Source organism: Hyperolius riggenbachi, chromosome 11 (genome assembly GCF_040937935.1).
Source record: "Hyperolius riggenbachi isolate aHypRig1 chromosome 11, aHypRig1.pri, whole genome shotgun sequence".
NCBI classification, from domain to species: Eukaryota; Metazoa; Chordata; class Amphibia; order Anura; family Hyperoliidae; genus Hyperolius; species Hyperolius riggenbachi.
The window spans coordinates 42,297,936-42,312,559 of record NC_090656.1 but is presented as its reverse complement, the minus strand read 5'-3'; the positions used below and the strand labels follow the sequence as shown (position 1 = coordinate 42,312,559).

At 44.8% G+C, this 14,624-nt stretch overlaps 1 protein-coding gene across 3 annotated transcripts in view; it reads left to right on the top strand.

Moving 5' to 3' along the window:
* Positions 1–69: 69 nt before the first annotated feature.
* Positions 70–14,624, top strand: part of RSPRY1 (ring finger and SPRY domain containing 1) — a 69,542-nt gene continuing 54,987 nt past the window's right edge. Inside the window, exon 1 of one of the 3 annotated variants that reach the window (XM_068260694.1) lies at positions 70–240. The gene's annotated coding sequence lies outside the window, so the exon portion shown is untranslated. Of the gene's footprint in view, positions 241–275; positions 299–403; positions 486–14,624 lie in introns of those variants that run through there. The other 2 variants (XM_068260696.1, XM_068260695.1) reach the window with 2 other exon arrangements.

Here is a 14,624-nt window from a genome sequence, read left to right as displayed (position 1 = left end):
CGCTCCAACCAAGACCCGCCTCTACAGAAATCCCACCAGTCAGAGAGCACCCCACAAAAAGATGGCCGCCTCGGCTTCGTGACGTGCTCTCTGCTGGGGAGAGTAAGGGAATGGCTTGTGAGCATGCGCAAACGATACAACTCACTTCCCGGGTCGTCGTTCCAGGATTGGTCTCGGCTGCAGTAGCTGAGGAGAGAAGGAAACAGGAAGTGCGCGTTATATTGGGGGAGCCCTATAACGGTAAGAGAGGGGGACCTCTGAAGTGGGGATGATCATGACATGATCCTGTATGTCACGTGTATGTGTGTGCATTCCCCTGGCCAGCCCATCATTGTGTGTGAGGGGGTTCCTTTGTGTAGCATGTCAGGATGCTGGCCAGACACTAGGATGGTGATAAGGAGCTTCCTGGACTACTGTGCTCATCATCTGCACTCCTTGTATACAGCTGGAGGGAGGGTTGACTCTGCAGTATACAGTACCTCCAGGTATTAGGGTAGTCTTCAGCCACCTGTGGCTTCATAGCTGCTGCAGAGCAGAGGCAGCCATAGGGTCATGAGAAAAAGGGCTGTGGTGCTTGCTGCCCCTCTTACAAGACCATACACAAACCGGTCTAAAAGGACACCTGAATTGAGAGGGATACGCATGCTGACCTATTTATTTAATTTAAAACAATGCCAGTTGCCTGACAATCCAGCTGATCCTCTGCCTCTAATGCTTTTAGCCACAGACACATGAGGGCCCTTTTCTGCTACGTGCAATCAGCTTCAAAACGCAGACGGCAGCTGTTTTGCCAATTGCCAAGGTACCACAATTTACATGTAAATTGTGGTGCTCATGATTAGTTTTTGCCTGAATCACAATCGCTGGCTTGCAATTTTTGGTGCAATCACACTCTGATGGCTTCACAGCGCAATTATGGTGAGTGGAAATTGCAGATTGCACAGTCGCAATGCAGCTCAATTGTGCTAACCAGGCCTGTGGAGTCAGTACAAAAATCATCCGACTCCAGCTCTGACTCTTCAGTTTATGAAACTACCGACTCCAACTCTGACTCCAGGTACCCAAAATGGCTCAGAGTCCTCGACTCCGACTCCTTAGTCTAATACCAGGGCTGTGGATTTGGTACAAAAATCATCTGACTCAGACTCCTGAGTTTATGAAACTTCCGGCTCCAGGTACCCAACATTTTTTTTTACTCTGACTCCGACCCCGCAGCCTTGGTGCTAACTAGTGGAAAAGGACCCTGAACAAGCATGCAGACCAGATGGTTCTGACAAGATTAGCTGTATGCTTGTTTTGGGTATGTGATTCCGACACTACTGATGCCAGAATGATCAGCAGGGTAGCCAGGCAATCGGTATTGTTTAAAAGGAAATAAATATGACAGCTTCCATGTACCTTTTGCTTCAGGTTCCCTTTAGGCCTAGTTCACAAATGCGTTGGGCTCGCGTGTCCGCCCGCAGTGGTTTTTTTTTTTTAAAGCGTTTTCTGGTGATTTTCTGCACATTCGCTTGTTTTTGTGGGCGTTTTTGTAAGCGCTTTTGCAGAGCGCTTCCGTCTTTTGATCTAGAAAAAATAAATACAAAGTATTTAAAAAAAAACAAAAACACTCATGCAATCGCTTGCCAAAGCAATTTTGTGAGCATTTTGCGTTTTTCTAGCCAGCGCTTAAAAAAAAAAATCAGCAAACTCTGATAGTGTGAGCGAGCACTAAAAGTGCATCCAAATTTAAGTGCAGGGAAATGGATAGAAATTGCAATAGTGGAATCTTAGCCTAACTGGTAAGAACCATCAGGATAAAAACATCGGATGTCAGAACAATATAGCAATAGTAATTTGTAGTGCATTTTATTATTATTTTACTCTGAAACAGATTTACATCTTATATGTAGGCATAAATGCAAATTATTGAAGCCAGTATAACAGTTATACACTGAATCAGTTGCTGCCTGCAGAATCACTGATGCACGGCACTTGCAAAGGAATTGTCCATGCTTCTCTGTGTCAGTTTACATCTATGTATTATAACTGAATGCTTTTTCACAACCCACTGCCTGTAGCATTTTATCCATCAACGTCAGGATAGTCAGAGCCGGGCATCATTTCTGAAATGCAAAAGACTTTAAAGTAAGCCCGAAATGGGACAGGGGACAAAATGTATACATACCTGGGGCTTCCTCCAACCCCCTCGACGTCCCTCCGCCACCTCTTCGTTTGTTCGCAATCGGCTCTGGTAAGTCTGCCAGTCTGGAGTAAACTGCACATGCGCTGCCTAGGCACGCATGCCTGTTGCTGGGAGTGTTCTGCACCTGCGCAATACTACTGCACAAGCACAGAATGCTTTTGGCCACTGGAACACGCACAGCCTGTGCCTACTGGGCAATTTACCAGGGCTGATTGCGGACGAATGGAGAGGCGGTGGAGGATGTCGAGGGGGCTGGAGGAAGCCCCAGGTATGTATAAATTTTCTCTCCTGCCCCATCTCAGGTACACTTTAATGGGCTCTTTAGGAAACAATGCAGTTACATACACTGGGGGTGATGATCGGGCTGACAGGCGTTTCAAGGCTTTCCCTCCTTATTCAGAGTTTTTTATAATCCATTGTGGACCCATTGCATATAGTAGCGGATGAAGCGGTACACAGGGCTGTGGAGTTGGAGTCGGAGCCATTTTGGGTACTCACTCAATCGGACTGTTTTTAAGGCTAGTGTGAACCAGCCCTAAGATTCGGCATGCTGGATCTTGTGACGTCCGACCCTGCCTGCCACTCTGTGATGTGTCATCCCTTCACCCCATGTACGGCAAGCGACACGTCTGTACAGCACTCGGTCCTCCAGATATAACAGTGGGGTGCTGCATGAGCAGGAACGCCATAAGGGCCCATTCACACTTACAACGCTAGCGCTTTTGCTAGCGTTTTTGCTCTGGCGAGTTTTGCAGATTGACGCCAAAAAAATCACCATTCACATTTGGGGCTATTTTCCACGATCACGATTAGCGCTTCTACCGCGTTTCCCCGAAAATAAGACACTGTCTTATATTAAATTACCCTTCAAAAATTGTTCTAGGGCTTATTTTCGGGGAGGTCTTTTATTTTCTGGGGGTATCCATGACCATTAGTGTATATAGCCAGATTCCCCCCTGCTAAATAATCCCTTGTGGGTGCTATAAATTGTTGCATGCTGCAGTGCTTATATGGGGTTTATGTAAATGGGTGCTCAGTGTTCTCCCCAGAATTTTTTTCCAGCCGGGTGGCATGAAAAAGTAGCCGGGTGGCATGAAAAAGTAGCCGGGTGGGGCGAGTTGAAAATGCAGGGCAACTGTGCTTAAAGCATAGGAGGAGGTGAGGAGGTTAGCCGATCCCAGCCGGGTGGTCACCAAATCTAGCCGGGTGGAGCACCCGGCTAAAAGAGCCTGGGGAGAACACTGGGTGCTGGCGTAATGCTTGCCTGTGACTGTGGTGGGATTGGGTGCTATAAATTACTGTCTATTTAGGGCTCGCTGCTGCTAACATTCCTGGCAGCCCTAAGCGACAGACCTGTTCACCACCCGCCTGCTTTACCTCGCCGCTGCCACTGCTCCTGGCTCCGTCCTGCAGATAATCCACGTTCCTGTTTATTCTCAGCATAATTCACACAGCGCAGAGTAGCGGTGACATGTAAAGGGCAGCTACTGTATCCAATAAGAGCGCTGCCCTATACAGGAAGTAAACAGAGATCACTTCCTGTATAGGGCAGCGCTCTTATTGGATAGCTGCCCTTTACAACATATCACCGCTACTCTGCGCTGTGTGAATTATGCTGAGAATAAACAGGAACGTGGATTATCTGCAGGACGGGGCCAGGAGCAGTGGCAGCGGCGAGGTAAAGCAGGCAGGTGGTGAACAGGTCTGCCGCTTTTGGGGGGGGGGAGGTCTACTAGGGACCACTAAGTCTTATATTAGGAGTAGGACTTATATTTCGAGCATACTCGAAATAGATACTAGGTCTTATTTTCAGGGAATGTCTTAAATTCGGGGAAACACGGTATAGCACTAAACGCGATAGGCGGGAAATCGCCTGAAAATGGTGAAGGATACAAATTTGCGTTAATCGCCTAAGTGAGAACAGGCCCATAGGTTATTATTGCACTAGCGCTTTAAAAAGCGCTAGCGCTTAAGCATTTTGCTGAAATAGACGTCAAAACGCTCTAGTGTGAATGGGGATCCTGAGTGAACTTCCATAGCTTTGTACTGCCGCTGCAGGGAGAGGAATCTCTGCCAAGATCTATCCCTTCAGATAGCCCTAACAGTGCCCCTCCTCCCTGCAGTATGAACTTCATGCTAATGCTGAACCTGAACCAAGCAGCTGCAGCAACTCTCCTTACAGAGCCTACTGTGACATCTTCATGTCACATGACCTGATATTCACAACAGTTCTAACATTTGGCAAGTCTGATTTTGAAGGTAATAGATAGTTTAGGTAGAGCTGTACCTGAAGTTGTGTGATAAAGCCTCATGCAGCAGCGTGCATTGGTGATTGGTGAAGGGAGGCTGCTGAACGGCACACAATCAAGCGGCATCCTGGGACTCGGTGAACAAAACAAGGTTTGTTTGTCGCTTGTCATTTAGCAATGCGGCATGCCGGATCTCTAATAACATTGTGGGACAGCTGCATACCTGCTATATTCCCACAGACTCCTCGTCGCAGCCAAGGTTTTGTAATGTGTGTACAAAGCTTGAAGTGTAGCGAAAATGGCTTGCGACATGAGATAAACAAGGGTGCATGTAGTACCAAGCCTGCTTAGAGGGAACCTGAGGTGAGAGGGGAATGGAGGCTGACATTTATTTCCTTTTAATATCCGTTGCCTGGCTGTGCTGCTGATCCCCTGCCTTTAATAATTTTAGCCATAGAGCCTGAACAAGCTTACAGATCAGATGTGTCTGACTGAAATCTGACTAGATTAGCCACATGCTTGTTCCAGGTGTGTGATTCAGACACTATTAAAACCAGAAAAAATATCAGGGCTGCCAGGCAGCAGGAAATAAATAAGGCAGACTCTATGGGCCTGATGTACCCTGCAACTAACCCTGCGGCGCTCCCTGCTACTAACGCTCGGGGAGCACCGCATGTTCATCCTTTATTGCTGCGGGCCTTACCAGGTTTACACACACGTTGCTATGGTAACAAGCAGTTTACCACATGTTTATCATAGCAACAAGCATTTTAACCCAGTAAATTGCCCGTGGCAATACATTTTCACATGCCTTAGCGATCGCTATGGGCGGCAGTCATTACAGGTATCCATGAATATTAAAGGACGAGTGTAACAAGAGGGATATGGAAGCTGCCATATTTATTTCCTTAACTTCTTGCTGACCGCTCCACGCCAATTGGCGTGAACAGCTCTCCATGGGGCAAGCAGGAGATCGCATGCAGGCTGCGTGTGCATCTCCTGCTTGGAATGCGGAGCCACGCCTTCAGTCTCCCAGCGGCGATCGCCGCTCTGAGACTGTTAGACGGCGAAATTGCCGTCTAATTATGCTGTGCATCGCTGCGATCTGTAGCAGCGCTGTACTGGGGATAGCCGTCTGACACGGCTGTCCCCTCTGGTGTTGCAGAAGTGATCCGCTGTCATAGGCTGAAGCGTATGACAGCCGATCATGCTGATTGGCTGAGGGAGGGAGCCAATTTTATAATAAAATAGTAAGATTTATTATAAAAATAATAAAGTAAATATTTATAAAAAAAATAAACGTTGACGTGTGGAGGACCGGAAGTCATGTAAGTCTATTGTGATGCAGGGATTTTAAAATTGTTGGCGGTGAATTTGCGATGCACGGAAGCATATTTTTACAATATGCTTCCGTGCATCTGAGACAGGAAGTGATCGCAAGCGTGCATCACTTCTTGTTTGGCTGGATGCCATAAGGGGAATATCTCATAGGAACGCGGTATTCCCCAAAGGCCTGTTTTTGGTGGTAGGGTGCAGCGCGACCGCCCAACCGCACTGCTGATGCCAATAAACAGTGTGAGTGTTCTCCCCAGGCTCTTTTAGCCGGGTGCTCCGCCCGCCTAGTTTTGGTAAGCACCCGGTTGTTATCAGCTCACCTTCTCCTATGCTGTAAGCAGAGTTGCACACAGAAGCACTGCCCCTGCATTCTCTCATCTCGCCCCACCCGGCTACTTTATCATGCCAACCAGCTGGAAAAAATTTCTAGGGCGATCACTGAGTGTGAAGCTGTCCTCTTCTGGTTAAGTTCTTGTTTGGAACCCAAGCTTCGGCTCGGGTCTCCCTTTAACCATTTCAGCCCGCTGGGATTTTTCACCTTAAGCATCAGAGCAATTTTCACCTCCCATTCATTCGTTAATAACTTTATCACTACTTATCACAATTTATTGATCTCTATCTTGTTTTTTTCCACCACTAATTAGGCTTTCTTTGAGTGGTACATTTTGCTAAGAATTATTTTTTTTTATAAATGCATTTTAACTGGAATATTAAGAAACAAAATGGAAGAAAATCATTATTTCTCTGTTTTCGGCCTTTATAGCTTTAAAGTGACTCTGTAACAAAAATTACAACGTTTTTTTCTACCATCCTACAAGTTCCTAAACCTATTCTAATCTGTTCTGGCTCACTGCAGCACTTTGTACTATCACGGTCTCTGTAATAAATCAATGTATCTTTCCCTTGTCAGACTTGTCGGCCTGTGTCTGGAAGGCTGCCAACTCTTCCGTGCTGGTCTGTTCCTCTATGCACACTCCAGTGTGTGTTTTATTTACATAAGCCAGCAGCTTCTCTGCTATCTTATCAGTGATAGAAGAGAGCTGGATAAAAATCATCCTCTGTTAGGCTGTGAAAGTAGCTGGCTGACACATACTGAGGAATTACAAACACAGGCACAGGCAGAGCTGTCTGCAGGAAGCCTGTAATGTTCAGTGCATGAGAGAAGAAGGGGACAGAAGGTATACACACAAATTATCTTTTGAGGTTCAAAAGGAAAGCTGTATACAGCCTGCTTGTGTATGGATGTATTTTCTATGTGTGGACATATTGTACATCAATCTACTTCCTGTTTTGGTGGCCATTTTGTTTGTTTATAAACAAACTTTTTAAAACTGTTTTGACTACTTTTAATGCGGCGGGGAGCGGCGAAATTGTGACAGAGGGTAATAGGAGATGTCCCCTAACGCACTGGTATGTTTACTTTTGTGCGATTTTAACAATACAGATTCTCTTTAAGATAATACATGCTACCATAATTAAAACCTATGTATTTTATTTCATAATACAAGGACATAGAGGCATTTCATTGTATACAGAACATGCATCTGTGTCCTAATATGATTTCAACAAAGTAACCAAGCAACTGGGGGTGACCCAAACCACTAGGAATGTATAGGGGGATAAAAGAGACCGAAAAGCCCTCCTACTAATAAGCAATGCTTGGGGAAATGAGCCTTCTTAAAGAGAATCTGTATTGTTAAAATCGCACAAAAGTAAACATACCAGTGCGTTAGGGGGCATCTCCTATTACCCTCTGTCACAATTTCGCTGCTCCTCGCCGCATTAAAAGTGGTTAAAAACAGTTTTAAAAAGTTTGTTTATAAACAAACAAAATGGCCACCAAAACAGGAAGTAGGTTGATGTACAGTATGTCCACACATAGAAAATACATTCATACACAAGCAGGCTGTATACACCCTTCTTTTTGAATCTCAAGAGATCATTGTGTGTTTCTTTCCCCCTGCATCTCTCATGCACTGAAGTTTCAGGCTGCTCGTTTCTTACTGCAAACAGCTTTGCTGTTGTCTGAATTTCCTCAGTATGGGCTGGTGCACACCAAAACCCGCTAGCAGATCCGCAAAATGCTAGCAGATTTTTAAACGCTTTTTTTTATTTTTATGAGGCGTTTTGCTAGCGTTTTGCGGATTGCTGCTGCGGTTTTCAGTATAGTAGATTTCATATATTGTTACAGTAAAGCTGTTACTGAACAGCTTCTGTAACAAAAACGCCTGCAAAACCGCTCTGAAGTGCCGTTTTTCAGAGCGGTTTGCGTTTTTCCTATACTTAACATTGAGGCAGAAACGCATCCGAAATCCAAAAAATGCCTCACCCAGGCATTTTTCGTTTCTGCAAAACGCCTGCCGCTCTGGTGTGCACCACCCCATTGAGATACATTGACCAAGCAGATCCGCAGCCGCAAGCGGATCTGAAAACGCCCAAAAAGCCGCTCGGTGTGCACCAGCCCTATGTGAAAGCCCAGCCAGCTCAGAGGACGATTTATCCAGCTTGTAAAAGATAAGAGAGAAGAGAGAAGCTGCCCTAATCTAAATAATACACAGGCAGTGTCCATAGAGGGGCATGGAAGGGGGAGTTCATAGCAGAACCACAACACTGAAGAACTTGGCAGCCTTCCAGACACAGGCTGACAAGTCTGACAGGGGAAAGATACATTGATTTATTACAGAGACTGTGATAGCAGAAAGTGCTGCAGTAAGCCAGAACACATTAGAATAGCTTTTGGAACTTGTAGGATGATAAAAAACAGGATGCAATTTTTGTTACGGAGTCTCTTTAAAACAAAAGGAAGTTTGCAACAATTCAGCTATAAGTGAACATTTGTGGTTACCCACAATGCATCACTACTGAATATGCAAATGATCCCTTTTCACCCCTGTAAGCAAGGCAAGCATCCAGAACCCCTTGTGTATAGCAAGCCTATTGCTTTAAATATTACACAGCCACACCAACACCACATGTAGACAGCCTGTTTCTGGCTTTTGGTCCTCATCAGTACAAGGCAGCAAACACGCTAAATCCAATGCTGGAGAATTGGGCGCAGCAGCGCAGGAGACTTGGGCGCAGCTGGCGCCACCATAGGCCGTAATAGGAACTACGGCTATAGCAGGCACAGGGAGTAACTTCAGCGCCGTTAGAAGACGAAGCTGTAGTTGCTTTTAAAACAATAATTCGGCTTCTAGCAATTGCTGGAAGCCGAATTATTTCATTCCCCCACTACCCATGGCGGCCTGGAGGGGGAATAGTAATTAACACGGCCCGGGCTTGTGCGGCAGCAGGATCAGCCATACACAGCTGTATCCTGCGCCCAAGTCTCCAGCGCCGTTCTCTCTCGTACGCCAAGGCAGGGATTCCGGTTCTCTTTATGCCCAAATGATTTGTTTGAAAATCGCATTGTTTCTGCTGGAGGAATTTAGGGACGGTTTTATTTATGTATCGTAATGCAAATTGCTATTCTTCCGTGAAGGCCAACATTTTCCATTCATCTTATGACTGTACTTTACTGTGCAAATAGGAAGTTCTTTGTTCACCGGAATTAGCATTTTGGATTTACAGGTTGCCCTGACTTCTGATGAGATGATTGGTGGAGCACATAATCCAGTTAAATCTTTTTATTTCCAATATTAACAGCGTTTCCAACCTTCCTGCGTATTCTTCATATTAGGATTTATATATGCTGTTGGCATATGTACAACCTGGCATGATGAAACGAGGATAAGGAGGTGCAGGGGCAACATTTTGCACCCCTATTGGCAGTTATAACCGAACAGACAATTGATGTGCAGCCTAATGTCCATGTTTCCCTATGGGTCAGTTCACATTGTATGCATTTTAACTGAAAGCTTTTCACAATGCACTGATCACAACTGATCAGTTAAAACGCATCTGTTTTTCAGCGAATATTTGATATAAGATGCAGTTTTGACTGAATTATGCTCTACCGAGTATCTCTTCTGGGAATCGATATTCAACAATAGGACCAGGGACCAGTCCTCATAAAAACCCGCCCTATAAACTGCTATTCTAATACCATAAAATATAACTTTTTACTGCCAGTTCACACTGGCTTCTTCTGGTGACTTCTCGTTAAATGGTTTTCTGCAAGTGTGCAGAAAAGCATTTAGCATCTTTCAGCAGCTTTTATCAGTGATCATTGTTTTTCCATCGCTGCAGCAGAACACGGGTGCGGCTGTAAGTGACCATGGAGGCACCCTGTTGCTTTCAGGGTCGGCTGAAACGACAGAGAGACATACTGCTTGCATGGCAGTTGGAAACCGCTTTTATTTCCCTGAATGCAATGAGGTTCACAGACAGAAAACGGTCAGGGCCATGACCCTGACATCAAACCGTGGGAGAGGTTTCACCACAATATCAGCCATGTGGGTATGCATCACATCATACGAGCACACGGCCATGCTCTCCGATGTGCGCACAGCTGCGATACTTGTGCATACCCCGCCCTCCTGCACCTGTCCTCGGCTGTCCCAAGTCCACACAGGTGCAGCGCTTGCGCATTGTCAGAATGCACAGACACAGGAGGACGCATGGATTGTTATATAGGATGCTTGCCAGCCTCTCTGCTCGCTGCACAATTTTTATCGCAGTTGGGCAGAGCAACTGCCATTTACGAAATGCTTTTGAAAATAAAGCAAACCCTGAGAATCCCCCTTGAGGAGATGGGCTAGTTCAAAACTTTTTGGTTCTATAATATTTCTACTACTTACTGTAAGTGACAGCAACATAGGAGAAAAGTAATGTATGGCTCAGAAGAAATCTACTTCTTATATGTATATTTTTATATATATTTTTAGTTATGATTTTCAGGACAGTGGTCCTTTAGCATGCATAAGAAACATACAAAGGAGTGTGACGTGCTGACATGGAAGCTGAATGGTAGGCTGAATGACATTTTTAACCAAATATAAAGAAATACAAAACAGATTGTTCAGAGCGCATGTGACACGTGACATTACAGAGCAGGTAGTAAGAAGTGATGACGTGCCTGTAATAAGGAGGAAGCACTTATAAAATTGATGGTAAGAGCAGAGGCATTTCTGGGCAGAGTATATGGAGGATGCTTGTCTGCTGAGGAGCTGATGCTGTTCTCACTGTGGTTGTGGGTTTTGCATTTGGTCATTGTTTCAGCACTCTGGGGAATAGCTGAGCTGGGCCATTGTGCTTGGCTGACATTACTGCAAACAGCATAGCAGTGGTAACCAGTAATGATGGTCAGTGAGGTGCTAGTGATTCTGCCTTGCATGCGTGCTCAATGCAGATTGCATGCAGCTGGGAACTGGGCCTAGCAGAATTGGCGGGAGGTGTATTTCATTGTCTGTTTCAGGCTGTATGCAATATTCATGACCTTTCCATGCTAGACAAAACAATTAACCTCTGGTTGACCATCTGTAGTCACCATATGGGTTGTTTGACTGAGGGAGCCAACAGTGGAGCGGTCACTATCTGCTCCTTTAGACCTGTGAGACACTTGCACCCAGTTTGCACAGGCAGTGCTCTGGCATCCTTCCTCTGCATGTACATCTAAAGGCTCATACACACATCAGACTATAGTCTTTGGAAAATGAAAGATCACAGACCAATCTTACCACCCTTCATGTAGTATGAGAGCCATACTCTACACAGTCTTTTCTTTTTTTTCAACAATAAACTTTTATTGAAAAACTTCTCATACATACAACGTATTACAGTAAGCAAAAGTTTTCATTTCCTGATTTTGGTATCAGTCATTTATCAACTACATAGGTGAAGTCCATTCTACAAGTAGTTATATGTCATTGTCATAACTGTGATTGCTATGGTGCATATATATAAATGAGCCAAAAACGTCCAACAATTTCCAGTTCCGGTGGTCAATAATGCTCACATAGGCCCTCGGGGAGAGAGAGTAGTTAGTGCCATAATTTACTTATATAAGGCGTTCTTACACAACTCTTAGAAGAATCTATCCACCCAGGGCGACCATATCTTGTCAAACCGATCCTCCTCATCATATAACGAGGCTGTTATCTTCTCCATCCAGTAGTATTCATTAATTTTGTGCATAAGGGCAGTTTTTGATAGGGAAGGGGATTTCCACTCTTTTGCTATAATAGCCTTGGTGGCATTACAGAGGTGTACTAGCAATTTATTGTTATGTTTAGATAAGTGAGGGTCGGAGTGACCAAACAGGGCCACCCATGGGTCAGGGGTAACCTCTGTGCTCAGAACTGTAGAAGCCAGTTGAAAGCACAATTTCCAAAAATCCTGCACTATTCCACAGAGCCACCAACAGTGTACATGGTCTGCCTGCTGTGCGCAACCTCTAAAACAGACATCTGTGGGGGAAAGACCCCTTTTGAAGAGTAGTGCCGGGGATCTATACCAGTCATAAAGAATTTTGTATCCTCTTTTTTGAACTAGACTATTCCTGGAGGATTTAGCGATATCTAGACAGATAATTTCCCAGTCGTCCAGGGACCACACCTTCTGAAGCCTCTCCTGCCACTTAACCATGGCAGGGGAAATCTCTTCCAATTGCCGGTACCAGATTTCATAGTAAAATAGTGAGATCATACCGGGAGTGTGGTTATAAGAGTGGAACTCTCTAGCGATAGGGGGTGATAGGGTCTCGAGGCCCTCTACTACGCAACTCTGGACAAAGTGCCTAAGCTGCAGATACCTAAAGAAGTCTGGTGTCTGTAACTTAAATTTGACCTGAATTTCCTCCCATGGGGTTATAGTACCATCAGGGGCTATATCCTTGAGTGTAAAGGCTCCCGATTTCAGCCAGTTTATCCACGGTTGGGTTTCCAGACCCGGTGGGAAGTCCCGATTTAAAAGGATAGATTCGTCTAAAGATCTTTTATGTAGGAGCCCAAGACTAGATTGTTGTCTTCTCCAGATAGATAGGGATTCTAGAATTACCGTTATAGGTCCTGATTTATTCAAAAAAGGGCGTTTGGTCCAAAGTAGGGATGATAAGGGGAAAGGATGGATTATAGCTGCCTCCAAATCTACCCATCTAATTGTACCCCTGGGGGCTGACCATTGTGCAAGTTGGGCTAACCTAGAGGCATAAAAGTATTTAAGTAGCATAGGAGCTCCCAGGCCACCCTGATTTTTTCCTCTAGCTAAATGTAGATAACTTATTCTAGGTACTTTGCCCGCCCATAAAAATCTCAGAAAGTGTGACTGTAGTTTTTTGATATCTGAAAGAGATATCCTGATAGGGAGGGCTCGAAAAAGATAGAGGATCTTTGGTAGAGCAGTCATCTTGAGGGCGTTTATACGGCCAGTCAGTGAAATATTATATCTACACAGTCTTTTCTATGGAGCTGAACTACACATCAGAAAAAAATCTTTGCAAGATGCTGCACACACAGATGCTGTACAGACACAAAAGATCAGTATCTGCAAAAGATCTGTTCCTGCCAAAAATCCATTCCTACAAATTGCAATGATAGTCTATGAGATCTGCAGATCATCATACACACATGATTTAACTGACATTCATCTGCAGATCAAGCAATCATCTGCAGATCTGAAAATCCATCCTGGTGGATCTGATCTGCAGATGAATGTCAGTTAAATCATGTGTGTATGATGATCTGCAGATCTCATAGACTATCATTGCAATTTGCAGGAATGGATTTTTGGCAGGAACAGATCTTTTGCAGATACTGATCTTTTGTGTCTTACAGCATCTGTGTGTGCGCAGCATCTTGCAAAGATTTTTTTTCTGATGTGGAGTTCAGCTCCATAGAAAAGACTGTGTAGGTATGGCTCTCATACTACATGGAAGGGGGTAAAATTGGTCTGTGATCTTTCGTTTTCAAAAGACCTTGGTCTGATGTGTGTATGTGGCCTAAGGGTGCATAGACCCTCACAATTGTGGTTGCTCACAAGGATCAGGACTCAATGCCTTTGTGGCTGAGTGCTCTACAGACACATCATTAGCCAGCAGGCCATTGACTCATTATGTTGCTATGGAGTAGGAAGGATGGATGGTGCATGACACAGAAAGGGGGATGAGGAGGAGATCAATGGGCTTGGCCTGCACTTGGCGGAAATCATCCAGCTCTCCAGATCTCACAGCAATCCTCCTTGGCTGAGAACCATCTAGCATACTAAATGTACAAGGTTAAAGGACAACTGTAGTGAGAGGTATGCGGAGGCTGCCATATTTATTTCCTGTTAAACAGTACCAGTTACCTGTCTGTCCTGTTGAGCTATTTGGCTGCAGTAGTGTCTGCATAACACCAGAAACAAGTATGCAGCTAATCTTGTCAGATCTGACAATAATGTCTGAAACACCTGATCTGCTGCATGCTTGTCCAGGGTCTATGGCTAAAGGTATTAGAGTAAGAGGATCAGCAGGGCTGCCAGGCATGTGCATTGTTTAAAAGGAAATAAATATGGCAGCCTCCCTATACCTCTTACTACACTTGTCCTTTAAGCATGGTGGCAGCAGACTATAGCAAGTGTGTAGCTAAGAAACAAATAGAAAAACTGTAATCTCCATCTATTATCTATAATGATAAATTCCAGTCTGGCCGCTGTGAGTCTGTATGTTTATCTTGCACACGCCTCCTTCTGCCCCGCCTCACTGTGTTTGGCCGTGATTAGTTGCAGCACTGATTTAATGGCATATTTGTGGAGGGGCGGCGCGCATGCGCTATCTTGCTGTGTATGACCGCCCAGAGAGAGAGCATGCACACTCCTGCCTCGCGCAGCGTAGAACGCACCACCAGCCAGTTATTTTATAAATGGCAAACAGGTAATATTGAAAAAATGGTCAATTCTGACAATACACAGCTTGTACTTAGTATATCTATAAGTGCAGC